This window comes from Malaya genurostris, chromosome 3 (genome assembly GCF_030247185.1).
Source record: "Malaya genurostris strain Urasoe2022 chromosome 3, Malgen_1.1, whole genome shotgun sequence".
NCBI lineage: Eukaryota > Metazoa > Arthropoda > Insecta > Diptera > Culicidae > Malaya > Malaya genurostris.
This window is the reverse complement of record NC_080572.1, coordinates 112,691,860-112,719,135: the sequence shown is the minus strand read 5'-3', so window position 1 is coordinate 112,719,135 and position 27,276 is coordinate 112,691,860.

The following is a 27,276-nucleotide window of genomic DNA, read 5'->3' as shown; positions in this document are numbered from 1 at the left end:
TGCCAGTTTATTTTGTTATAATTTCTAGATTTAAATTTTAAAACTGACATAATTTATGCATCTAGAACTAGAACACTCCTGAATATGCCCTAAGCATCATGTCTTGTTTGAATATTCTTCGGCTCTTTTATAAGAAGATACATAGTTTTAATCAGCTAGATGAAGTATTGTCATCATGGCAAAAATTTTGATTTGTAACAATGAACAATTTCGCAATAATCAAGAAAACTAATTTTGGTTTGGTTTGCGATAATAATGGTTCGGCGAGTGGGAATGAATCGCCTTCATCTTCGCAAAACTGCATCAAACATCGGGTAGCCAAATAAGGAGCTGCAGATGTCCCATAGGTAACTGTTGTAAATTCCAAAATACGAAGAGGTCGCCTGGGTTTGAACGCCAATCTATTCGATAAAACTTTGTATGCTCAGGTACAACGCGTATTTGCCGGTACATTTTTGTAATGTCGGAAGTAGACACTACTTGATGCTTTCGAAACCGTAGTAGAATGCTGAAAATGTCACTCTGAAGTGTTGCTCCGACTTGTAGAACATCGTTCAATGACTTCTCAGCTCGTGATGATTTGGCAGAAGCTTCAAAGACAAGCCGAATTTTGGTAGTACGAATTTTGACAGTACGAGTTTTTTTTTGCATATTTTGAATTTTCAGAATGAAAAAAACTACGGCAACTAAAGGACTGTCAACGACAAAACTTTGTCAACCATTTTTCGACAAAATTGGGAACAAAATGGTTAGATGAAGAGTACCTAAATAATAACGAAACTTACGAAATCTTAGGTATTAAGAAAAACAAGATGAATCGCACGTATAGTTGTATAGTTTCGTGAAAACGTCGAAGCAAAATGCTCAACTGATATCATCAAAAGTGATAGAAAAAAGTTATGTTATCACATTGAGTCAGAAGGACTCAAACAGTAATGTCTTGGAAAGAAACGAAGACACTTCAACTGATAAATGCAATGATATTGAACAGGAATGCAAGATCGAAGCAAAAGGCATATCAGAATGCGAATTTACAGCAATAAGAGCTTCACAGATATCAAAAGTGATAGAATAAAGTGACCTTATTACATTAAGTCAAAAGGACTCTATCAATAGATCAATGAATAAGGAACTCACTACCAACATCGAAAAAGAACGCAGAAACTGCCACAATATTGAATAATATAGTTTTCTGCGAACCAGACTTTGAATTTGAATTCACCCAAGTTAAGGAAATAAATTCACGGGAACTTATATGTGATGAAGCTACAACGGGCTACAACCAGTCGTGGTTGATGACAAGATCACGAATGCAGTAGTTGATGGACCTGTTATTGACTCGCATGACAGCAAAATTTATGAGCAAGACTACGTAATTTTGAACGAGGACTTCGCGGACCTGTTTACTAAAGAACAAGTAGCGAAAAAAAAAAACAGAATGAAGGAATTAATGATGGTGTAGTGTCGAGAGATAACAGAAAAATGCCGTACAATATGTAAGACTTCTTCGATTCTGGCGAGAGACGTATTTGGAATCGAAACCAGCTTCAAGAAGTCCTCAATAAAGACTCAAAAAACTTATACGATATAAAGAAGGTCATGTTGAAAGAATAGCTTTGAAAACTCTTCAAGAACAGAAAAAGAACGGGTGTGTAATGTCAGAGAAATAGCTGGATGTCGTGAATGCGAATGAAACTGACGATTTCTTTATACTTCCGAATATAAATTACAGAATTTTGATGTGAATTATTTAATTTTGGATTGGTATATTACAATGAAAGAAACTATCAAAGGGCAGTACCGGATTAATTTCTGGCATTCAGAAGGACCAAATTATGTAATCCTCTAAGATATTGACACTGTTTTGATAAAAACGATATTAAACACTGTTGCGAATTTTGCAGTGCAAAAATTTCACATAGCTTATCAAATTATCTCAGATTTGCACTACACTGATGGTTTTACTGAAACACAAGAAGAAATAAACGATTTTCAATCAAAGTTTACTCGTTTCATACTCGTTCAGTAGATAATCGGAACTGATATGTACTTGACTACCTCAAAACCGTCGTCCGGGTGCGAAAAAGGCAAGCAAGCGTGATGAATTTTCCTCATTATATCCAAAAGTTTTAGTTAACGTTGTTTTTCAATTATGTTTGGTTATCTCACGCTGTTTAAAATTTAATCACATATTCCCGATCACATTTCCGATAGCTTGTAGGAGAAATTATGTTATTGGGTTAAGTACATCAAGAGATATTCGCAATAAAGTTCAGCCCATTCCTGTACAGGGTAAATTTTGAAAAGGCGCCCCATAGTAAAGTAAGTCGTATTCACGACAAAAGCATACACAACATACCATAACTTAAATTCGCTATCCTAATAAGACATGTAAAGCTCATTTTAAAACTATAGAAGATTATGTTCCATTAAAAAAAACAATGCGAACTATAAAAATATTTTGTCGATGCATGTTTCATACATGCAAAAGATTTGTATTAATCGCAATTTTCGATATGAAATCAAGCGATGATATAGAATTCAAAACAAAAAGTACAGGTGTGTAATGTCAAATACATAACTGGATTTCGTGAATACGAATGAAACTGACACTTTTACTATATACTTCCGAATATTAGTTGATCGATAAAGTGAATTGTACAAGTTTTGCCTTTTACACTACTAGAATTTGAAACGATACACCTAAACTACAGTACAGATTAGTTACTTTAAACATTCTGACACACAAATATTACGATTAACTAGTATAGTTCCTTATGATAAGATAATGGTGATTCTGAAAAGAACCTTTTATGAAGGTGTTCGTGATGGAGAGTGACGAGTTGAATTATTATGGTTCTAAACGGCACCTTAGAGAATTTTGATGTCGATTATTTCATTTCGGATTTCGATATTTTAGTAAAAGATACTATCAAAATGCTGTACGGGATTGATTTCTGGCATTTCAGAAGAGCCAAATTGTATAATTTTCTAAGCTATTAAACACTGATTGGATATAAACAATTTTAAACACTGTTGCAAATTTAGAACTGTGAAAATTGCAAAAAACTGATCAAATTATCTTAGATCTGCACTACACAAATTTGGTTTTCGATTTACACAGAAGCTTTTTTTATAGTTCTTTGGGTAACATTTAGAGCCATTAGAAGGGCTGATTTTGCAGAATGTTCCACATTGTTGTCCATTTTCCATTGTACTTTGCTCCAATGCAAACGACCACCAACAGGATGATGATCGATCGATCTTCTTCGAAGGGAAACTGGCTCTGCGACCTGACGACTGCTCCACCTGAAGATTGAAGTCCAAATGAGAGCATGACCTGAGCGTTTGAGGTTTGATACCACGCAAAAGGTTTGCTTTCATTGCCAACTGCTCCACTGGACGACTGAAGTCCAAATGATGAGAGTTGCGACCTGAGCGTTTGAGGTTTTTAACCACGCAGAAGGTGCACTCTTCGAAGCTGCTGGTTGGATTAAATCATTCCCACGACGTCTGCTTCCATCCAACGCACAAGAAGAAATGATCGATTTTTGACCACGGTTCCCCTTTTATACGCAGTCTGTTGAAGATATGTGCCTGACTACCTCAAAATCGTCGTCCTTGCGCGAAAAATGCTTTGTCCGTTTCGCACTAAGGAAACTACAATGGAACGACCAATTCAATCTGCCACCGTACATCGATAGATGCAAACTACTAGACCTACCAACATTGGAATCCCGTCGTACTTTTTTACAAAGAATGTTTATCTATGACATGCTATCGAATAACATTGACTGTACTGATATCTTAGCCAGCATCAATGTATATGTTCCTGCTCGTGTTATGAGAACCCGCAATTTTTTGATGATACCTAGACATCGTACAGTATATGGACAAAACAACCCGGTGGATAGATGCTGTAGAAAATTTAATGAGATTTTCCATCTTTTTGATTTTAATTTAACTAAATCTAGTTATAAGTTAGCGATAAGACACTTTTAATCAGTTTAGACAAACATTTATACATTACGTTAAGAAATATCTGTACGGTACTTTTCGAAGATTCAACAAATAAACTTTTTTTTTTTACGAAAAAGCCAAGCAAAAGTAAAGAGTTTTCCGCGTTGTTTTCAAAATTTGAGAAAACTTAATATTTGAGTTGTTTGTGGTTAAATCACTCTGTTCAAAATATTATCCTAAATTCCTGATCATATTTTTGATGAAATAGTGGAAGAATTATGTTGCTGCCATTAATACAAGTCGAGATATTCACGATTAAGTTCTGCCCATTCTTCCATATGGCTAATTTTGAAAAGGCACCCCATAGTAAAGTAAGTCGTATTCACGACAATATTCCATGCTATGGTGGAATTCAAGCACGATTATAATTTAGTCTCTCACATCCGAGGTAGAGAAAGAATAGAAGTTCAAGAAGATATGCTGAAATCAATTCCTCGATTATATATCTATGAGCAGGTTCGCGATCTAGAAAACAATAGAACAGTTTTCGAAATTCACAGAAATTCAAATAAGAAAGTTTCTGATGGAACTGCTAGACAAATAGTTTGTGAAGCTGGGAACAAACTACGAGAAGATACTGATGTGTTCTTTGCACTCATGAAAATATCTGACAAGAAAGATAGTTCTATCATGAGTTCATGCACTATGAACCATTTAATTTACTTCTTATGAGAAACGAGCATCTTGATTTGATGTTGCAGATCTCGAAACGTCCTGGACCCTCGACCTTCTAGACGCTACTGGAGCACGATGGATTTCCGTGAAAAAGCAATGCTTGCTTCTATAGAGCATAGTGTCAAATAATCAAATTATTTCCACGGACAATAACATGAAACCCGTTCCAATAGCAAATTACGTCATACGTCCAATATTGAAACCAATCTAAGATTAATTGTACGATACTGTACTCGCACACAGCGAAAACTGGCTTTCATATTTCGAACAGTATGTACAGATTTTTCGTTGGCAGAGATAAAGGCAGTTGTGCAGTCATTTAATATGATGACATTACCACAATATTTGCAGCAATGTGATGTGTGGTTTACCAATTTATACAATAATGTTGAGCAGGACAAAGTTAAAATAAAGTTTTGCAGCCCACATTTAACTAAGCTCATATACAAGGATGTAGATAAATGACTACCTAAAGGACATACCGATATAGTAGTATGCAAAATAGTCCTTGCGACATTGTTCAATGTTAAGGATGTGAACAAAACATATTACTTGCTTAAATTATTGTGTCGCTATCTAATCGTGGAAACACGAGAAAAAAATATTCCGTTTATATGAAATCAAGCACACAAATCGATCTTACGAAAGATCCCATTTTCCATGAAATTGCTGACGTAATTATTGCGGAGGAAATGCTGTCCAGTTTAATTTACAAAGTGCATATAAAAGAAATTGTTTTTTTTGTATCGATTCAATGCGTTCTTTGTGAATAATGTTATATGGATTCCATACTAGACTGCAATATTCCAAAATGGGTCTGACACATGTACTATATAGCAATTTTATAGTATATGGGTCTTGATAATTATGACTAAAGCGTTTGATAAAGCCCAGCATACTATTTGCTTTATTGATCATTGTGTTGTAATGTTCCACAAATGTTAGTTTAGAGTCCAAGGTTACACCTAAATTTCGTACAATTTTACTTTTTTCTACTATTTGATTTCCTAAAAACATTTCTACAGAATGAGAGAATCATTTCAGAGCGAAGAAAAAGTTCAAGTTTTCCAGAAAATATTTGGTTTGGCAGATGATATGCAGCTGTTGCCGAGCAAGCCAAAGTTTCATCACTACCAGAAAGGAAATATACCATGAACAATGCTTAAAGAAGCGATTGCTAATATTCTTACACAGCCATGACACTTCCTTGTAATTCTGGTGTGATTTGACATCTTGTCACTGAGCCAAAGATGTTTTATAATGGTATATGGCGAATGGAGTCCTTGTTGTTCTGAAAGAGGCAAATTCGTCTAACAGTCCGGAGTTGCGACCGGTATTGGGCTCTCGCGAAAGGAGAACTCTCTCTATATAAACATAAACTATAGAAAATTTTTCGAAAATCTTGGACTGAAGCAGCTAAATTTGTTGCAGAGAAGTCTGCACATATCCTGATGGCTGGAGTAAATACAAAAGTTCTTAGTTTCTTCATGCAACTTAAATGAGTGAGTGTAATTAGTTTTGAAATGTCCAATAATGAACAATTAAACGCATAAAGGATGCATCTTGAATTGAGCTAACAGCAAATTTGTTTTGTTCCCAATATAATCTATCCAGATTTGGTAGCGAACAAGCCTTAGTGTTGCTTACTGGAATAAAGATTCTATTATGAGCATGATTTCAATCCCAGGTTTGAATTGGTAGTTCCAGTTAGATTGAGGCAAAGAAGACGTCAATCCTTTGCAAAATATAATCCTAGATTTTGCTTGGCATTTAAGATAGTCATTTGAAGAGTTTTAGATATATGTTATATTGGTAACAACGAAAAAAAGTTAGTTGGTAGTTTTTCTGCCGAGGTTTGCGATGAACACTGTAAAAAATGAAACTCGTAACAGAAATTAATATATTAATATGTATTGCGAAGATTCGGGCTCCAAAAAATGCATCCTATTAAAAAGAATACGGATATTTTCAAATACATAACTGAATGACGTGAATACAAATAAAACTGGCACGTTTCCTTTTCATTTCTTCACTTTCGGAATAGTGCACTTGTACTAATTTATGATTTATCTACGACAAATATAATCAAACACACAATAAGGCGGAGCAAACTAAAGCAAAAATTAGTGGGTAGTGTTAGACATAAACACGAGATTTGTGGAGGACTGCATTGTAGCTATTTTTTATTTATTTTTTGTTTTTTTTTCGTTACTGATATCAGGAATTTTCCGAATAAATTTTAATTATTTTTTCGGGATCATTGCGACATCTGAAATTCACTATTAATTATATAATAAAATGTCAAATCCAATATCAGCATTGTGCAGAGAATCTAAGAAGACCTTTTTTCCTCGACTGGTTTACTTCTTGAATTTATTCATATCTTACAAACCGTAGTGCATCTGTAAAAATTAGGACTTCGTTTTTGGTCAGTTTCAACCTCTCCTTTGGCGTTCCCCAAGGAAGTCATCTTGGGCCACTATTATTTGTGCTCTTCGTAAACGACCTCTGTGACAGTCTTACGTCTTTTAAAGTCATATACGTAGGTGATCTGAAAACATATCGCATCATTACAAATATGTTGGACTGCTGTGCTCTGTAAATGGACTTGTAAAAATAATAATGATTTGGTGTGACAGAAACGATATGAAAGTGAAGGTCGATAAATCGAGCATTATTATTCTCATATTTGAAAGGTACGACCACTTTTCTTCTGATTTATTGAAGGATAACTTTTCGGTCAAGTGTTGTTTCACAAAACAATAACTATGCTTTAAATACCAAAATAATGTTTATTTTGTAAAACTAGACTTGGCCGAAAATCCATTATTCAATAAATTAATACTTTTGCACGAATATGCTCACCGAATATATTTGAGTGTTCTATGAACGCAATTCCGTCAGAATCATCTGTGAAGGATCATTTTTGACCGAAAACTTAAATTTGAGGAGCCGTCATAGCTAAGTTAAATGCAGTTTTGGAACTCATAAGAGCACACTTCGAAAAAAAACTTGTGATTTTACATATTATAAGATGCACATAAATGGAGCGTCGTACTTCACACAAATTTATTTTCAATAACATGTGTAATTGTGTGATTTGAAAATTATACGATTTGGAATCGATTGAAATAAAAAAAAAGATCGATAGCAACAACGCGACTTGGACCGTGAAACATTAGATCACAAAACACCTCAGTTAGTCAACTGAACCACAGAAGCCCATATCTGCTTGGTGAATAATTCATACATATAAACTCATACTGCGGCACTTGTTAGCCTATTGTAAATTACATTTGAAGCCTGTAAAATTTGGTACAAGTGGAATATTGCGTCATTTGAAAAGTTTAGTAGTATAGATTGAATCGTTTGTAGACTTATGTCAACTAAAAAATTCATACTTTTTTCTGAGAGGAAAACTCCAGATTTCATAGAAGTGTCAGTTCGGAAGATACAGTTTGGTTTAGTATCTTAGAATATGGTAACCGTGTCACTCCGTTCGTATCGATCGTATCGAACGTGTACGAAAATGCTACAACATACAATACAATACAATACAATACAATACAATACAATACAATACAATACAATACAATACAATTCATGACTTTAGCATGTTTGTATGAGGAGTGCATTACCGGAAAATGTTTTAACGTATTTTGGTAATTTGGTCTATCTACTATTTTTTCAATGATTCGCAAATTAACATCTGCTTTTTTGCCACCACCATAGCCTCCCGATCTGCCCTAAAATCGGCTGTCACCAGGCACTAACGGCTTCACCTGATTGCCATAGCCATCATGCGTTACACCGAAAAATCAAAAACCAAATGGGCTCTGTGCCAAGCATGGTGTAGGCACGATTCAGAAATGTTGAAGCCAGGCTCCATCGACAAGCGGCGGTAGCACGCCCTTTCGTCCATTACTATTTGTAGCGACGTGTCCGTTCCCCATAGATGAAAATTAGGGTCAACCCAAATGTGAGTGGTTCAGTCGGATAGAAAACAGATCGATAAATTATGATTTTCGAAATCCTATTAACAAATCAGAAGCTCTTTATCATATTCAAATTGGCAATTAAGGCCAATCTTCGGCGCGGCCACGTTCTCCGGATGATCGGAATTTGATAAGAATCTCTCGAGAAGCTCCGCCGATAATTGCCGTGTAGGAGAGCTTTGGAAATGTTTTTCGGCGATTCGGTTAGCACAGTTATTACCGACTGATAACGATCAGTCCAATACAGTGTTGGAAAGACTCAGTGAACTACCACATGTTTCGGCAAATGGTTCACGGAATTGAACGTTTTTTTACCTCTTGAATAAATTCTTTACCAATGTGCCGTGAAATAAACAAAATGGGTATGAAGGTGCAGTTGCCTGAATTTCTCGGAAAGATCTAGCATTGATTCGTAGGCAGCACAAAAGAGAACGGAATATATCACGCAACGTCGTAAAACCGTGAATTACTGCCCGTGAATTACGTTTGCCTCGCATAAGTGCGGGACGCGTGCTGGGAACAAAATAGAACCGAAATGTAATAAAAACGCAAACTATAATTTTTTTAAGAGCGCAATCACAAACAGCGGCATAACAAGAACAACGGCAATGACGGCTCACACGAGCGGCGCACTTTGGAACACCGACTGGGGGAAGACGGGACATACTTGCAGTGATCATAAAACCATTCAGACACTTAGCCCTGCTCATCATACTTCCGCTCATGGCCTGCAACCTCTTGCCTCCGTTAGCTTCCCCAAATCCTCAAAACGATGTGAAGGCAACCCGGAATTTGCCAACCAGTTTTGCTCGGAAAAATCAGCGACGAGTGGAGCTTTCCATGCGATACTTTTTGCTGCTCTACATTTTACTAACGAATGTTGGGATAGGGATGTACTGCCAAAAATATTCATGTTTATTATACGAGATAATTATTCCGAGAACAAATTTGAACAGGCCTCTAATAATTCACTAAACAAACTTGAGCCATTATCGAATTTAACGGTCGCGTTGACATTTCCTTCCAATTTGGGTAAGCTGTTTTTTGGCATCGAAATCAAATCGGAAAATGAAACATCCCAATTTTATCACGTTTTATAACTGCGGCAAACATAACACCAAAAGTGTTCCAAGAGCCAAGTATGTATAAGTAAATGCTTCTAGAAACGGCCGGTAAATCATTTCGGCATTTGAATAAATAAGAATTTGTCGAGACACAGTATAATCATGGAAAAAGTTTGGTGCTATTCGCACTTTATTTCTAGCCACACTTGGAGGTGCTAATGGTTAAATAGGGTGTTTGATCGATGATTTATTCCTGTGTAAGAATCAGCCAAAGTAGTGTTGGCTGCTAGGTTTGGAGACATAGTAATCCTTCAGCCTGTTTGACTTTGTTATTCGTTATTCGTTATTCGTTATTCGTTATTCGTTATTCGTTATTCGTTATTCGTTATTCGTTATTCGTTATTCGTTATTCGTTATTCGTTATTCGTTATTCGTTATTCGTTATTCGTTATTCGTTATTCGTTATTCGTTATTCGTTATTCGTTATTCGTTATTCGTTATTCGTTATTCGTTATTCGTTATTCGTTATTCGTTATTCGTTATTCGTTATTCGTTATTCGTTATTCGTTATTCGTTATTCGTTATTCGTTATTCGTTATTCGTTATTCGTTATTCGTTATTCGTTATTCGTTATTCGTTATTCGTTATTCGTTATTCGTTATTCGTTATTCGTTATTCGTTATTCGTTATTCGTTATTCGTTATTCGTTATTCGTTATTCGTTATTCGTTATTCGTTATTCGTTATTCGTTATTCGTTATTCGTTATTCGTTATTCGTTATTCGTTATTCGTTATTCGTTATTCGTTATTCGTTATTCGTTATTCGTTATTCGTTATTCGTTATTCGTTATTCGTTATTCCTTATTCGTTATTCGTTATTCGTTATTCGTTATTCGTTATTCGTTATTCGTTATTCGTTATTCGTTATTCGTTATTCGTTATTCGTTATTCGTTATTCGTTATTCGTTATTCGTTATTCGTTATTCGTTATTCGTTATTCGTTATTCGTTATTCGTTATTCGTTATTCGTTATTCGTTATTCGTTATTCGTTATTCGTTATTCGTTATTCGTTATTCGTTATTCGTTATTCGTTATTCGTTATTCGTTATTCGTTATTCGTTATTCGTTATTCGTTATTCGTTATTCGTTATTCGTTATTCGTTATTCGTTATTCGTTATTCGTTATTCGTTATTCGTTATTCGTTATTCGTTATTCGTTATTCGTTATTCGTTATTCGTTATTCGTTATTCGTTATTCGTTATTCGTTATTCGTTATTCGTTATTCGTTATTCGTTATTCGTTATTCGTTATTCGTTATTCGTTATTCGTTATTCGTTATTCGTTATTCGTTATTCGTTATTCGTTATTCGTTATTCGTTATTCGTTATTCGTTATTCGTTATTCGTTATTCGTTATTCGTTATTCGTTATTCGTTATTCGTTATTCGTTATTCGTTATTCGTTATTCGTTATTCGTTATTCGTTATTCGTTATTCGTTATTCGTTATTCGTTATTCGTTATTCGTTATTCGTTATTCGTTATTCGTTATTCGTTATTCGTTATTCGTTATTCGTTATTCGTTATTCATTATTCGTTATTCGTTATTCGTTATTCGTTATTCGTTATTCGTTATTCGTTATTCGTTATTCGTTATTCGTTATTCGTTATTCGTTATTCGTTATTCGTTATTCGCATATAAAACCAAACATTTGGTTTCTTTTACCACAAATGTCTCATGTTTTTCCTAAAACTTATATCGATCAAACTTTCTCCTGTTTCAGCCGACTTTATCGAATTTGCTACCTTCCTAACATGCGTACCAGCGGCTCTAGCGAGGGTAGCGAATGATTTACGACCGCAAAGTACCCCTAGAAGCGCAGGTGTGCCGAAATCTATCGGCTTCGATAAAGCTCCACCCCACCGACGTCGTGCCACCGTATGCCATATTAGGCGTCGTTATTTATTTTATTGATTCGTCCCGCATACACCCTGAATTTTCGGTATAATAAATCGTCACCGAACGAAGCTGCAAAGACAAGCAAAAAAAAGTAAAAAGCATAGCGAGAGGGACAAAACCTACAAAGCATTCAATGCACATCTTAGGTGGACAGTGGTTTAAAATTTGGGGTCTCACGAAATAATAGCTTTCGGAGCGCACGACTGTAGTTAGCAGCTGCCTTTCTGAGGTAAAAGGACATGCACACACAAAAGGATGCAGCAAGATAGCATAATTTCGTAGGGAGGTGGCACTCGGTCCGGTCAAATTATAGCACTGCAATGCACTACAAGCTAGATCAATGCTCGTCGGGAGGGATGTGCATTGAAAAATTAGTCACGGGGCGGACCGTGATATGTCTTAATTTGTATTACTGAGTAACAATGGAAGTTAGTAATGTTTCAAATTGTATAGTCGGTAAATGAATAGATCATTAATTTTTTGTCACGAGAAGCCATTGTTGCAGAGATTCCGCGATGGAATGTCTTCAAACGAGGCATTTTCTATGCCGATGAATTGTGGAACTTTTAAACAAATAACTCATGTCTTGCGGAGCAAGAAAGTTTTATCTTCAATAATTACAAAGGCAGAAGTTTTCCAGTTTCTAACCGGAAAGTAATTTTCTTCCTTTTTGAGTTTGGGTGGGTGAAAAATGAACCACTCATGTTAGATAAACCAAGCTGTGCACTGCAAGTGCCATAGTCTATCGTTGCTGAGAAGAAAACACGGAACCGGAGTAGTGTAGGAAAACTTTCCCGCTTTCTCATACGTGCACATGGCGGAGAAACTTTAATAAATTTGTTTATTAAGAAAATAACATTATACTATACACTATCTTCTTCGGAAACAAGTTTACGTTACACGTCTATTTAGATTCACGTCTCGGTATCTCGTTTCTGTCTTGGCCCGACGCTAATCTGAAAGTTTATTTTCCGCATCCGTTTGTTTGCCAAACAATCCTCATTCACCGCAGCCAGCAGTCAGTGTAGACACTTTCAATACGAATAGTGCTGATAAATAGTTTTTGTGCTTTAGTTATTTCCGAAATCTTTTCATTAAATGCTCTATTGAAACAGAATCGGTTGACTTGAGTAGAGTGTTTTCAGAATTAGTGTTGTTTGATAGATTATTGTCTAATACAAATATTAGAAATTTTGGGAAGTGGAACTACACTTATTTTTTTTTTTGTTTCAATTATAGAGGTTTTAAACTTGATGTCATTCACCTTTTCGGGTCAAAAAAGCTTTCTGACCCTATGTGCGGGGTTGAGGATCGAACTCAAGTGGGTTGCGTGAAAGGCATCGACTTACCCATCACGGTACACCCATCCTCTGAACTACTCTAAGTTATTTTATCATAATTATGGTGCATTCAAGTTTAAGTCTCAGGATTCTTAAATTATTTAAATCCCTTTTATAAATTGATTACTTTTAGAAGTTACAGGATGTTAATGTTAAAAATTCAATCGATAATGCTCATGCCCAGGTTTTTAATATCGCCAGAAAGACACTCTAAACTTTTAGATATGGTATATGTAAAAGAATAAATCCATATTTGAACTGGAAATATTGTTCTCAGTGGGTCACAACTTTTTTCCATGTTGTGGATAATGGATTACTATTACTCGATGAAACTATCTCACTTTAACTGAGCTCATTAAATTGATGAGTGAACAGTTATATCCAAGTGATAATCGAGACACATAAAAATCTGACGTACACGCTCATTCAATGTTACTCTCAAGTGAGTAATAGTATATAGTGAGTATACCAGCTTTACTCACTATAGAGTAGTTCCACTTTTAACGAAAGTGAGTGAAATTGTACTCACATTAGAGTAACATTGAACGAGCGTGTATCAGTATCTAGCGGTGGCAGAAAGGAAAGTACAATTGGAGATTGCGTGTAAATTATTGTATTGAGTAATTCCAGAACTATTATTCTCAATGTCTGGTACATAGTCCGAAAAAATCTTGTGATTTTACATCTTATAAGATGCACATAAATGAAGCGTCATATTTCACACAAATTTATATTCGAAATTGTGTGATTTGAGAATTACATGGCTTGGAATCGAACGAAACAAAAACAAAAGATCGAAAGCAACAACGTGACTTGAACCGAGAAACATAAGACCACAAAGGACGTCAGTAAATCGACTGAACCACAGAAGCCCATATCAATTCGATGGATAATTGATACATATAAATTCATACAGCGGTACTTGGTAGCCGTGTGTAAATTACATTCGGAGCCTGTAAAATTCTGTACGAGTGGAATATTACACAGATAAAAATATTTTGTGATTTTACATTTATTTTCATGCACATATTTGGAGCAGGCAATTGGATGGAAATTTACATTGCAAAACGAAGCGGTTTGTAAATATACAGTCTTGTTCAATGAAATAATAAATGAATTTTGATGTTATTTTACATCAATCATGGTTTTAAATCAGATTTTCGTTTCAACTTATGTATATTTCATAGTACTATCGGTTTACATGTCGTGTAAGTTTCATCTTTTCTTTCTGTGTAGTCTGTTGTCTCTGGACTGAGATATCCAGGATTCCAAGATGTCACGGAATCTAGCGAAAACGAACATAGCTAATCCACCATGGGGTGAATCTCTGCAGGAAAAAGTGGATCTGTATCCGGGGATATTGTAAACAGAGGAGGTGTTGCCATTTTTACCATGTCTCCCCATTGACAATGATATCCAAAACAACATCACAGTTATTCAAAAAATATTTGACACTATCACACTTATCTATGTCATTCATTTCTCTTATATTCCACTGGACTATTCATAGATTTTTGTTATTTTTCTCAGTATAGTTCGTATTAAAATCGGCAACACTATCATGAAAAACATCAACCATACACAGAAAATAATTATGAATTTTGCATGTGACATATTTCTACAAACGATACATATTCATAACTATTTAACTTTTCAAATGACATACACTCCAAAAAAATTTGAATTTTACATGTGACTTAATTCCTCATACGATGTAATTCTTAACGACCTAATTTGTCAAATGGCGGAAAATTTTATTTGGAATGACTTAATGTTATATGAGCTTGAATTTTACTGGTTTCGACTGTAACTTGCGTTCTACTAGAGGGTGCGACTGTATGAATTTAAATCCACCTTTTACCAGCCAAGCAGATGCATGCTTCTGTGGCTCAGTCGATTAACAGACGTACTTGCGATGATTCTAGGTTCAAGTCGCGGCTGTTAGTATTCTTTTTTGCCTTTCTCATATAGAAAGGCTATGCAATCACTGTGCAAATCGACTTTTTAACCGAGGCCCGGAGGGCCGAATGTCATATACCATTCGACTCAGCTCGACGAACTGAGCAAATGTCTGTGTGTCCGTGTGTGTGTGTGTGTGTGTTTTTTTTTTTTTTACAAGGTGAAATACCTACTTATGTACTTTCCCAGTTCACGCGTGTGTGTGTGTGTGTGTGTGTATGTGTCCGTGTGTGTGTGTATGTGTGTGTGTATGTAACAAAAATATGCACTCACTTTTCTCAGAGATGGTTAAACCGATTTTCACAAACAAAGATTCAAACGAAAGGTCTCATAGTCCCATAGTCTGCTATTGAATTTTATTCCGATCCAACTTCCGGTTCCGGAGATATAGGATGATATGCATAAAAAAAGTGAAAAAAATATGCACTCACTTTTTTCCGATATGGCTGAACCGATTTTCACAAACTATGATTCAAATGAAAGGTGTTATGGTCCCATAGCTTGTTATTGAATTTTATTTGAATGTGACTTCCGGTTCCGGAGTTATATGATAATATGTGAAAATTTGAGAACAAGTTTACACTCAATTATCTCTGGAACAACTCAACTGATTTTTGCAAACTAAGATTCAAATGAAAGGTCTTGTAATGTCGTAAAAATTTGTGGAACATTTTATCCGGATCCGATTTCCGGTTTCGGAACTAAAGAGAGATAAGTGAAAATTACCAATTATATTAGTATTTTTCCACGAACGATGGTACAAATCCCATAAAACTGTCTGATAAATTCTTCTAGTTTGCAGATCTTGTTAGTTTGTGGGCATGAAAACTTAATTCGGCACTACTGGTCCCCTCTTTTACTGTTCCGAGAGCACCGAAAGTGGAGAAGGAAAACTCCTAAAACTAAAATCACTTCGATTTCTCTGCGATGCTTGAACCGATGTTCACAAATCTTGATTTGAATTGAAGTTCATACTGTCTTCAAACCTACTGTGAAATTTCATTAGGATCCGACTTCCGGTTCCGCATTTGCAGAGGGATGAGTATCAAAAATCGCCATATAGAGTATATATGTACAACACCGAAAGAAGAAGAAAACGCAAAACGAATAATAATAATAATAATAATAATAATAATAATAATAATAATAATAATAATAATAATAATAATAATAATAATAATGATAATAATAATAATAATAATAAAAATAATAATAATCATAAAGATTAAAGGAACTCTGGAAAAATGGAACGACCGAGGAAACAGAGTCGAACAAAAAGCACTATCTCGCCTCAGGGTAGGACATACGAAAATTACACATGCTCATACCATCACTCAAGTAGACCCACCAACATGTGCCAGTTGCAACACCAGACTCAATGTAGAACACCTCTTAGTCAACTGTCGGGAATTTGAAGCACTTCGCCACCAATACGACTTTCCGTCTTCCATTCGGGACATCCTCTCAAATGATCCCGGCCGAGAGGAGGTGCTATTAAGTTTCCTGCGAGACGTCAAGATACTTGACGCCCTCTAGAACATTGAAAATCAGTAAACAACTGAACCAAACAACGAAGAACAAGATGACTCATCGTAACCCGCAACCATGGACCGAATTAACTCTCACCCGGAACGTGAATTTTTTTTTTGTCTATTCTCTAAGAACTTGAAATGTACACATCGTTTTCCTCCCGTTCCCTCAGGGCTGAATGACCCTAGTGGTTAAAGGCCAAATAAATAAATAAATAAATAAATAAATAATAATCCTAATAATAATAATAATAATAATAATAATAATATTAATAATAATAATAATTTAAATATAATAATAATCTTATTACATGTTTTATGCTGCTGATTCACGCTGTTTAGCTTGACTTACATATGCAGAAGTAACAGAAACGCAGGTTCGTTTCGTTTGCTAGATTTCGTTTGATTGGTTTAATCGAAATAGAGCATGAGATAGTAAGTATAGGTTTAACTACGTTCAAAACTGTTCCAATTTGTAGGTCATATTTGTTGGTAGTAAACGAACCAACTTCGGCTATTCCGTTTATCTGAATCCGGTTTCGGAAGAATTGGAAATAGTGATTAAAAACTACAAAAAGAATTTCACTCACTTTTCTTCAAGATGACCAAATCGATTTTCACAAACTTATAGGTTCAAAAGAAAAGTCTTACAGTTTCATACAGAATTCCTTAATTTGTTGTGGATACTACTTTCGGTTCCGGAACTACAGGGTAAACAAGTTTTATAGAGTTTGTGAGATAAGATCCGAACAAATTATCCTATTCCTATTCAATAAAAAGTTGTTGTTGCGAATTCACGATTATATTTATGATGTAATGAGTAATATGAGAAAGGCATCATTACACCACTAGGTGGATTAAAATAGGTTTTTTTTATTTCAATGAATTTCATGTTATGGAGCTTAAGACACAATATTAAATGTTCTTCCACGTAAATTTGCGTGAACTGCGACGCTCCATTTATGTGCATCTAATAACATGTAAAATCACAGGGTTTTTTTTAAATGTGTACCTGAAAAAAGTACCAAAACATTCGGATGATTTACACTTACAACCATTACTTAAGCACGTCACTAGTAAGATTAATAAACTGAAAAGATCAAGCAAAAAGTTATATTATGGTAATTTGCTTAACACCATACACTTAGAAAAATTTACATCTTAATAAATGCACATGAAAGGAGCGTCGTGCTTTACTTACATTCACAATTCGAAGCATGTAAAGATAAGTCATATAATTAACTTCACCGTTGATTTAGCTGAAGCTTGCATCGATACAAACGCAACATTTATTTTTACATGTTAGTAAATGTAATATTGTGCCATCACCGAAGAAATTACGGCATACTTGAATTCACGTCAAGCATAAATTTCATTTTTCTAAGAGTGCACTTGTGACTCTAAATTGTGGTAAAAACCTCAATGCAGTAAGGGAAACAGAAAAAATCAAACTTGTTGTAGATGAAACCCAAACGTCAAATGACCGGGAAGTATGTGAAGTTTTTTAAAAGTACTTCTCAAGCATTGGTAGTACTCTAGCGATCAGTATCCCGACCACTAATATCGACCCCGTTAGCAATATACCTTGTAATTCTAACTTTATACTTTGAGGCCAGCCACAGTGAACGAAATTATTCCTTTAATAAATGAGTTAAATAGCAAAAAAGCGTCTGGCCCTGATAATACATCGGTGAAAACTTTGAAGAGCAATCCTTCATCATTCGCTTCAATTTTATCTGAAAAGCGTTTAATAAAATTTTGATTATCAGAATCTATCCTGAATGTCTCAAAGTTGCCAGATATTCAAGTTGGGCAATCCTCACGATTCCTTATTGACTTATAGAGTTGAGATTGAACGGTAGTTATCATTCCATCTCAACTCTATAAGTCTTCAACAAAATTTTAGAAAAACTTTTTATGACCAGGCTGATTGATTTCTTCAACTCCAATAGCATCCTGTACAACTTTCAGTATGAAAAAACATATTTCGTTATGATACTAACGTAATGGTGAACGACCAGATACCGGTATTTCGGAACGCTTTTTGCGTTCTTCACTGATGAAGAACGAAAAAAACTGATATCTGGTCGTTCACTATTTCGTTAGTATCGTAACGAAATAGAGTTTTTGTTATAGTGGAATCCAAATGAACCTATAATTTATTTCTTTAAGACGGTTTAGTTTTCATTCCACTAACCGCTCAAAATACAAATATTCAGCATGAGTTTCAGCAAGGTTGCAATACACCAACTGCATCATTAGGGAACTCAATTCTAAACAAATTGTTGGGTCGTTGTTCTTGGATCTAAGGGAAGCTTTTGATACTCTGGACCATAACATTCTCATGCTGAAACTGACCAGGTACGGAATCAGAGGAATTGCCAATGACATCTTTTGCAGTTACCTTTCAAATAGAACACAGTGTCGACGTGGGTCTTCCTCTAGGCAGTAATATTGAGCTTCTCTTATGCGTGGTATATATCAATGATATTGGCGCAGAAAATAGATATACAGGCTCTGTATACTCTGTGAACTATGTGTAAAATTTGTTTAATCTGCATGGCAAACACTTGCAGATCTCACGATCAAAACGAGTTCCCACCACGAATTAGGTGTCGCTTTCACATGAGACACAATTTTTGGGTGAAACATTCACTTCACGCTAGATTTTTGTTTTGCTGTTGGTTAAAATGAAAAGTTTGTTTTTGTTTTATTCCGGTCGAATTTTCGTTGTGATATATGCGATAGCATTTAGGGAAATCGAGTGATAAGTGTTAAAAATGTTGTATTTGGAATATTTCTATAACAGGCAGGAGGATTTTATTATCGTTCCGGAATAGTCGGGTTTTATTCCGATTTTTACGTTTCGCATTCAGCTCATCAGTGCGTCAGCAGTTTATGTTGAACTGCTAACGCCACCTAACGGTTCAACATGAACCGCTGAGCAGACGTAAAGTATTTGCTATTTACAAATCACTTCAATTGCACCGAAGTTCCATGTTCATCCTGACGTGCCGAAAGAGCAAAACAAAATTAACAACATACTGGCCGCCAACAGATTGTAGTCATTCAGGGGTTTGGTACCACCTACTGGTATAATGATGCCTTTCTCATATATAAGACTGTGCTATTTTATTCAAAATTTTTGTGCATTAACATTGTTCACAAACTAGTATAACATACAGAATGAAACAGTGCTTTGCTCGCGGAATTCATCCTTAAGAAAACGAAGTGGGTTCACTATTATATGTACTTCCAGCACCGGAAACCGAGAACCGGAATATTTGTGCGGCCTACAACTAACATGACATAGAAACTCTACTCGTTTTTATTCAAATTTTGAAGATTTTATGCGATTTTGCCATCGTACTCTAAACGACGATTTTAATTTTTGTTGTATCCGAAAATATGCGGTAATTTTTGGTAGGACCATAAAATCTTTTTATTTGACCCTAAGATTGAGAATAACGGTTATAAGTCCAGCTTAGAAATTTTTTTACGGTGTTTGTTTCGCCGGTTCAAGTGACGGTGTACGATATTTAACACACTTTACCCTATAACTCCGGAACCGGAAGAAATTCACGAATTCCGTATGGGACCGTAAGACCTTTCATTTGAATCCAAGTTTGTGGAAATCGGTCTGACCATTGCTGAGAAAAGTTAGTGAGATCTATATAATGACCACTATTTCCGGAGCCAGGATAGCCTGAATCGGCTAGTTTGGTTGCATAGTGATAATGTATATCGATTTGTGGAGTTTTGAGACCAGTTTAGAAAAGTTTTTACGATTTTTGTTTCGCCGGTATAACTAATGCATATGTTATGAAACAATATACAAAAATGCATGCACAATATTTCAATTTATTTGTGATACGAAAAAAATATTTTTTCATTTTTTTTCATGTATTGTATGCAAATGAGCTTTTAACATCGAACAAAGGCATTTTTTTGCATGCCCATTTTTAAATACCTTTTTTTTGAAATACGATTTTTATCACATGAAAAATTTCCATAGATTTTGAACTTGACAACAAAAAATAAATATTTTCACAGTAAAAATTAAGTTCTTTAATTTCGTAGAATACGGCGTTATCCAGAAAAATCAAATGAAAAGGTTATACTAAAAAAACTGTGCTTTTATGGAGAACTCTAATCCAAGACATTAGAGTCATTTTAATATTATAAAGGCATGCGATGCAGATTGAAAAATTTTAACAAAATTGTTTAAAATTGTTTATTCTGAAGTATTGTTCAATCTCGTCCAGATTTTGAAATATTTTTTAAAATTATGACTTATTTTAAGGTCACCCTAAAACTACTGTAGCCAAAAGAAGTAGTTTGAATGCGAGAAAAATAGTTTCCTGCTAATTTTGCCTTTTCAAATTTAAAGTATTATCGAAATAAAGGGTGATTTTTTAAGAGCTTGAGAACTTTTTTAAACAATAAAACGCATAAAATTTGCAAAATCTCATCGGTTCTTTATTTTAAACGTTAGATTGGTACATGATATTTACTTTTTGAAGATAATTTCATTTAAATGTTGACCGCGGCTGCGTCTTAGGTGGTCCATTCGGAAAATCCGCTTTTTTATCGACAAATTTTGTTCAGCGATGAGGCTCATTTCTGGTTGAATGGCTACGTAAATAAGCAAAATTGCCGCATTTGGAGTGAAGAGCAACCAGAAGCCGTTCAAGAACTGCCCATGCATCCCGAAAAATGCACTGTTTGGTGTGGTTTGTACGCTGGTGAAATCATTGGACCGTATTTTTTCAAAAATGCTGTTGGACGCAACGTTACAGTGAATGGCGATCGCTATCGTTCGATGCTAACAAACTTTTTGTTGCCAAAAATGGAAGAACTGAACTTGGTAGACATGTGGTTTCAACAAGATGGCGCTACATGCCACACAGCTCGCGATTCTATGGCCATTTTGAGGGAAAACTTCGGAGAACAATTCATCTCAAGAAATGGACCGGTAAGTTGGCCACCAAGATCATGCGATTTGACGCCTTTAGACTATTTTTTGTGGGGCTACGTCAAGTCTAAATTCTACAGAAATAAGCCAGTAACTATTCCAGCTTTGGAAGACAACATTTCCGAAGAAATTCGGGCTATTCCGGCCGAAATGCTCGAAAAAGTTGCCCAAAATTGGACTTTCCGAATGGACCACCTAAGACGCAGCCGCGGTCAACATTTAAATGAAATTATCTTCAAAAAGTAAATGTCATGTACCAATCTAACGTTTAAAATAAAGAACCGATGAGATTTTGCAAATTTTATGCGTTTTATTGTTTAAAAAAGTTCTCAAGCTCTTAAAAAATCACCCTTTAGCTTGTGATCGTTGTGTCGGACGAACTTCGAGTGGGAAATACAGAATACCGGTGAGATCGATCGTTTGAAGGTGTTTCACATTTTAACTAACCATGGCACTGCTTTATAACATGAAAAATTGGGATAGACTAAACACCGTAAATTAGCCGGGGAACGGTGAATCGATGTATCCTCAAGTTTTGAAATTTTATTATCAACGATGATCGTATTTTGGTTCATGGTTAAGTTGAAACATTTAAGACGTGCGCATGAAGTTTGTTTTCGTGCCTATGAACTGCAAGGAATATCGATTTGATATGTTATTATTTTGGTTAAAAAATAGATGTCCACATCACTTAGTATCGCGAAACGCGTGGTTGTAATATTGACGGCAATCATGTAATGTAGTCGTTTCGTACATCCTAGTTCTAGTAAAAAATAGGGTAAGGGCTCCCTATTTCATCTCATTTGTAAGGACGTCGCCTTCAAACCTCGATTTAGCCACTAAAATCACTATAACTATTTCATATTACTGCTTCATTCGCCTTGCTCCACATTTAGATTTGATTCACATTCCTTGGAAATTAAAATAATGTTCATAAAACAGCAAAAAACACTTATGAAATGTTCACTATTCAGCTCCTAATTTCATCTCAATGGATTTTTATCCATCCTATCGTTGATCCTTTATTCATCCTATAAATTAGCAATGGCGACAGCAATCAAAACAAAATATTCCACTGTTACACTCTCAGGTTCAAAATGTCAGAATTCTTCTTAAAAACGGCCTAATGCCAACTATGAGACAATATACGATATTTTTAGATCCAGTTTGAAATCATTTCAACGTTTAAAAATTTTTCAGTCGTTTCCGTTACCTTTAAATTTAAAATTTTACTGAAAAGTTAATTTGGTGAACTTTAAATAAAAACAAAACTGTGATTGTTACTATTTATTCATTAGCCCTTCTTAAAACAAAGTGTAGAGCCAGAGATGCCATTTATACAGATTTAAAGGTATTGTATAGATTTTTGCGTTCGCATACTGGTTTAAATCAAAGTACCGATTTTGTAAAGATTTCCTAAATTTAATACAGATTTGTACAGGTTCATAGAAAGAAATAAATAAAAAATTAGACTTTTCTCTCTGAGTATCTATTAGTATTCGATTGCAGTGATTCTTTAAAAGTTTATTAATCAACGGACAAATCACATGTTAAAGTGGAAATATTTTATGTAGATAATTGATTATGAACACTGACAAACATTTATATAAAAATTTGGAACCAATTTGAACTATTTGAAGCCAGATATTTTCATAGAAAATACATATTCTATGAAAATATAGAAATGCATATGCGTTGCATAGAAAGTCTATATCTGGTCTATCTGTTTTCACTAATAAAATGATGTTAACAGATTTTATTAGTGAAAACAGATTTAACATCATTTTATTAGTGAAAACAGAAAGACCAGATATAGAGTTTCTATGTAACGTAGTACATATTTTCTATGAAAATATCTGGCATCTCTGTGCACAGCCGATGAAACACACACACTTCACAGCGTTATGTTGACGTATAGCGGAATGAAACCAGTGCTACTAGATTTGCCACAATGGTTATTTCATTAGTATTTAACATGCTCTTCCTGGTAATATTCGAAGCCAAAACAGTTTTATTGAAATATTAATATCAATAATATAATTAAACTAATGTCACGGATACCAAACACATACTTTTTGATGAGATTTTGAAGAAGAAAAACAATTTTTGTTTTATAACATTATGAGATAACTTGGCAACTTTGCGAAACCAAATGAGATGAAAACAAAGCGCAATCAAGTGAACTAAGTGAAAAACTTTCATCTCATATTTTTAAAGACTTTTATTGTTTGTCGGGTAGTTTTTGAAGTATTAAATCGTTAATTAAACAAGTAGCAAGTGAACATTACTAATTATGAAGTCATCCAGCATTCAATGGTAGTGTAATTGTGCGAAAAAGTGATCATGTTTTGAGACGAATCGATTAGTAGATAATCAGAAACATGACGAACTGTAAATCTTGAGACGAAAATGTGTCCTAAATTGAGAAGTGAGTTTATTTTAAATGAAAAAAACGATAACCGAAGAACTTAAAACAATTTCTTTCAATAGGAAAGTGTGACAATAGCTTTTATAATCATTTTAAAACATTTCACAGTTTGGTTCAGGTAGGTTTTAAAATATTATTCATGTTCAAAGTAATGAGGTGAAGGGATGAGATGGAAATAGGAGCTCAGATGAAATAGGGAGCCGTTACCCTACATATTAATTCATAACACGATAAAATTTCAACGCATTCTCGGTAGCCGGAGCAAAAACAGATATATTATTCTTCGGACATTTACTAGCAAACTATCTCTTCCAATTTAATGGCGAAAACATCAAGGAAAATGGATAATTGGCTACAATGTGAAAATTACATATCAATCATATATTATGAAAAAACTAAATATTTTGATCGATTATAAAATGAATAACTTTCAGCAAATGCCTCTCTATCCAAAAATTTTTCAAATTATTATATACTAGCTTATTTACCCGGCGTTACTCGGAAATGTTTCGAGAAGGTAAGGCCGAAAAAAATTCTAGAAATTGTCCTCCCCATTGATACTCTGATTGCAATGAAACCCAACTTTGACGACAACCCGATTGAACAATACTCCGTTCATGTTCAGAGTGCGAATGATTAGTGCGCCATCTCAGATGTCAATATAATCATAATTTTCATGGAATTCTCGACAAATTGGGTCAGTTTTATATTTGAACCCTTTGTTAGAAACATTTAAAACACCTTCCTCTCTATAAATACCTTTTTAGTAATCTCCGAGTTTCATATGTATATGTGCTTGTAACGTACTTTTTTTCAAATAACTATTTATTGGAATATGAGTTAACATTAAATTATTATGATTTAACGTACTTGAATTAACGTTCCTCGTCACATTTGAACTTCAATGACTATGGCTTCCATGGCTATAAACATTTGCTACTCCCTCCTCTTTATAAAAATTTTGATGAAGCCATTATTTTCACATAATTGCTCAAAGTTTTTCATCTGATTATGATTATATTATAAAGAAAGGCTGTTCAACATCATAACTACAATCGTACTATAGAATAACTTTTTTATATCATTTTATTTTGCCCCGGCTTTAACCATTTTAGTCGTGCACCTGGGACGAAAACCTATAGAATAATGATCCAGCTAATACAAATGTTGTTGTAATCTTATTTCAGTCGACAGTTTTTTCAATTTACATAATAAAATGCTCCTTGGTTGTATGATTTCGTCAATTCAGATCAATGTTGAGAATACTTATTCCCCCTCCCTCTTGTGAATATTTTTGTGAGTCTCACTTAGTTGCTAGAAATATACTGTACTCGTAAAGAAGTACCAATTTTTCGTAAAACCCCTATCAATTTTCCCTTACACTTCCCATGTTCGGGACACTTACTCCACTTTCTCACCCTCAAAATAACCTTATAATCTATTTCGATTTAAGTTCCTTTTTGTAAGTGAACTTACTACAGATCTCTTCCATGATTACCCTGAGTAGTGTAAAAAGTATTTGTGCTTTTCAAAAAATATCGATTCCCACCTTTGGTACATGTGCCAAACTTGGTGGCGATTCGTTTAGTTGTTTCGTAGTTATGCTGAGACTTAAACTCGCATTCATAGGTAAATAAAGATTATTACCCTTAGTTTTTTGAATTCCCGGCAAAAAGGAACCAGATCTTTTAAAATTATTTAAAGAAAATTACGTTGCATTCAAATTAAAAACAGCAATACTATAAAATTAAAAATACCAATACTATCTACTACGACCTTGAAATTCTTGCCACTCTCTTGTTTCACAAAAAAATGGGAGAGCTTGAGCTTTGAGCTTGAGCGACCACCCCTGGTTGCTCATCCGTTACTGATCGGGATTAGCTGAAATTGTACAGGGAGTTTTTAGATGATCCGACCTGGGACTGGTAAATCATCCTTCAATGTACATCTTCTGGTAATCCCAGAATTCATTGATCAGTACCGGCGCCGGCCAGGCCCGAACGTAGATCGTCTAAGGAACAGGAAGGGATGTTAGTCCAACACTTGTTGTTACTAGAGACCGTATATACTACTGCGCACTCCACAAGTGTCACGGGAGAAGGATATTTGTTAGTAAAAATTTCAGTATTGGTTTCGCGCGCGACTCAGTGTGTTCCGGTTTCAAGATGCTCGGATGCACTACTAAACTCACTGACTTCCCGAGTGAACGTTTCAACAAGATTCTATATTGAAGTCCCGGGAAGTCTTGATTCACAGATCTTATTCGAGAAAACTAAAGAAAAATTTGCAATACTATCGCGTAAAGAATAAAAACTTCCCTATTTTTTTTTAAATAAAATTACGTGATACAAAATAAACGAGTGAATAGGATTTAGACAAAATAGTTGATTCCTTGTATTGACATATTCTAAACAGTTGTTATAAAATTAATTAAATCAGAAAATAAAGGTAAAAAGATTTCACGCGCGTCTTGATTTTTTATTATTTCCGCTTTATTATTTTAATCATTTATTAAAATTATTAATTGGTTATATTGGTTGATCTGGGCAGCCGGTTACCGAGAAAAATATTAATTTATTGTTTGAAATATTAATATCAAGTGTTTTTACTATGTATTCAATATACCGATATATGTTATCTCTGTTATTAACTTTGTAATATCAACGGATTTGCGCAATAGTTGATTTTTATCATTCAATTTATAATTCTGAAAGACAATCAATAACATGGAAGAAGAAAACATTACAAGTAAAACTTTTCTCCGAAGCTAGACGGAAATTGATAGGTTGAATGAAGAGATAATTTAGTAAAATAGAGTAATCAGAAGTGAAACATTGAAAATATCTGATAACTGAAAGGAAAAAGAAACTCCTGCAATTGTCGCCTTCTACGACATGGAAGCAGGAACCCAGTGGATCTATTCTTGGTTCATTTTTTTCCGCCGGATTCCACACGGCATCTTGGCTGGTATTGTCTGGAGAGAGCTAATAGGTACTATCAATCTCCTAGTGGACCCCAGCCCCTATCTCTTGTTTCACAAAAAATGGGAGATTTCAAAAAACCCTTCTTCTAGTCTAAATGTCGATTCTCTTCAAATTATATAAATTTCGTCATTGACCCTCTCCCTCCATGTTAAGGACACTTGCTACACACACTCTCCCCTGAAAATTCTCTAATGATCATATATGAAGAGCAAGAAGTACATGTGCCAAGTTTGATAGCAATCCTTTAAGTACTTTCGGAGTTATGCCGTTACAAACATTACATCCCTCTATCTAAGGCACTTGCTACATCTACCTCCCGTATAGTCATATCTAAGGTATGCAAAATGT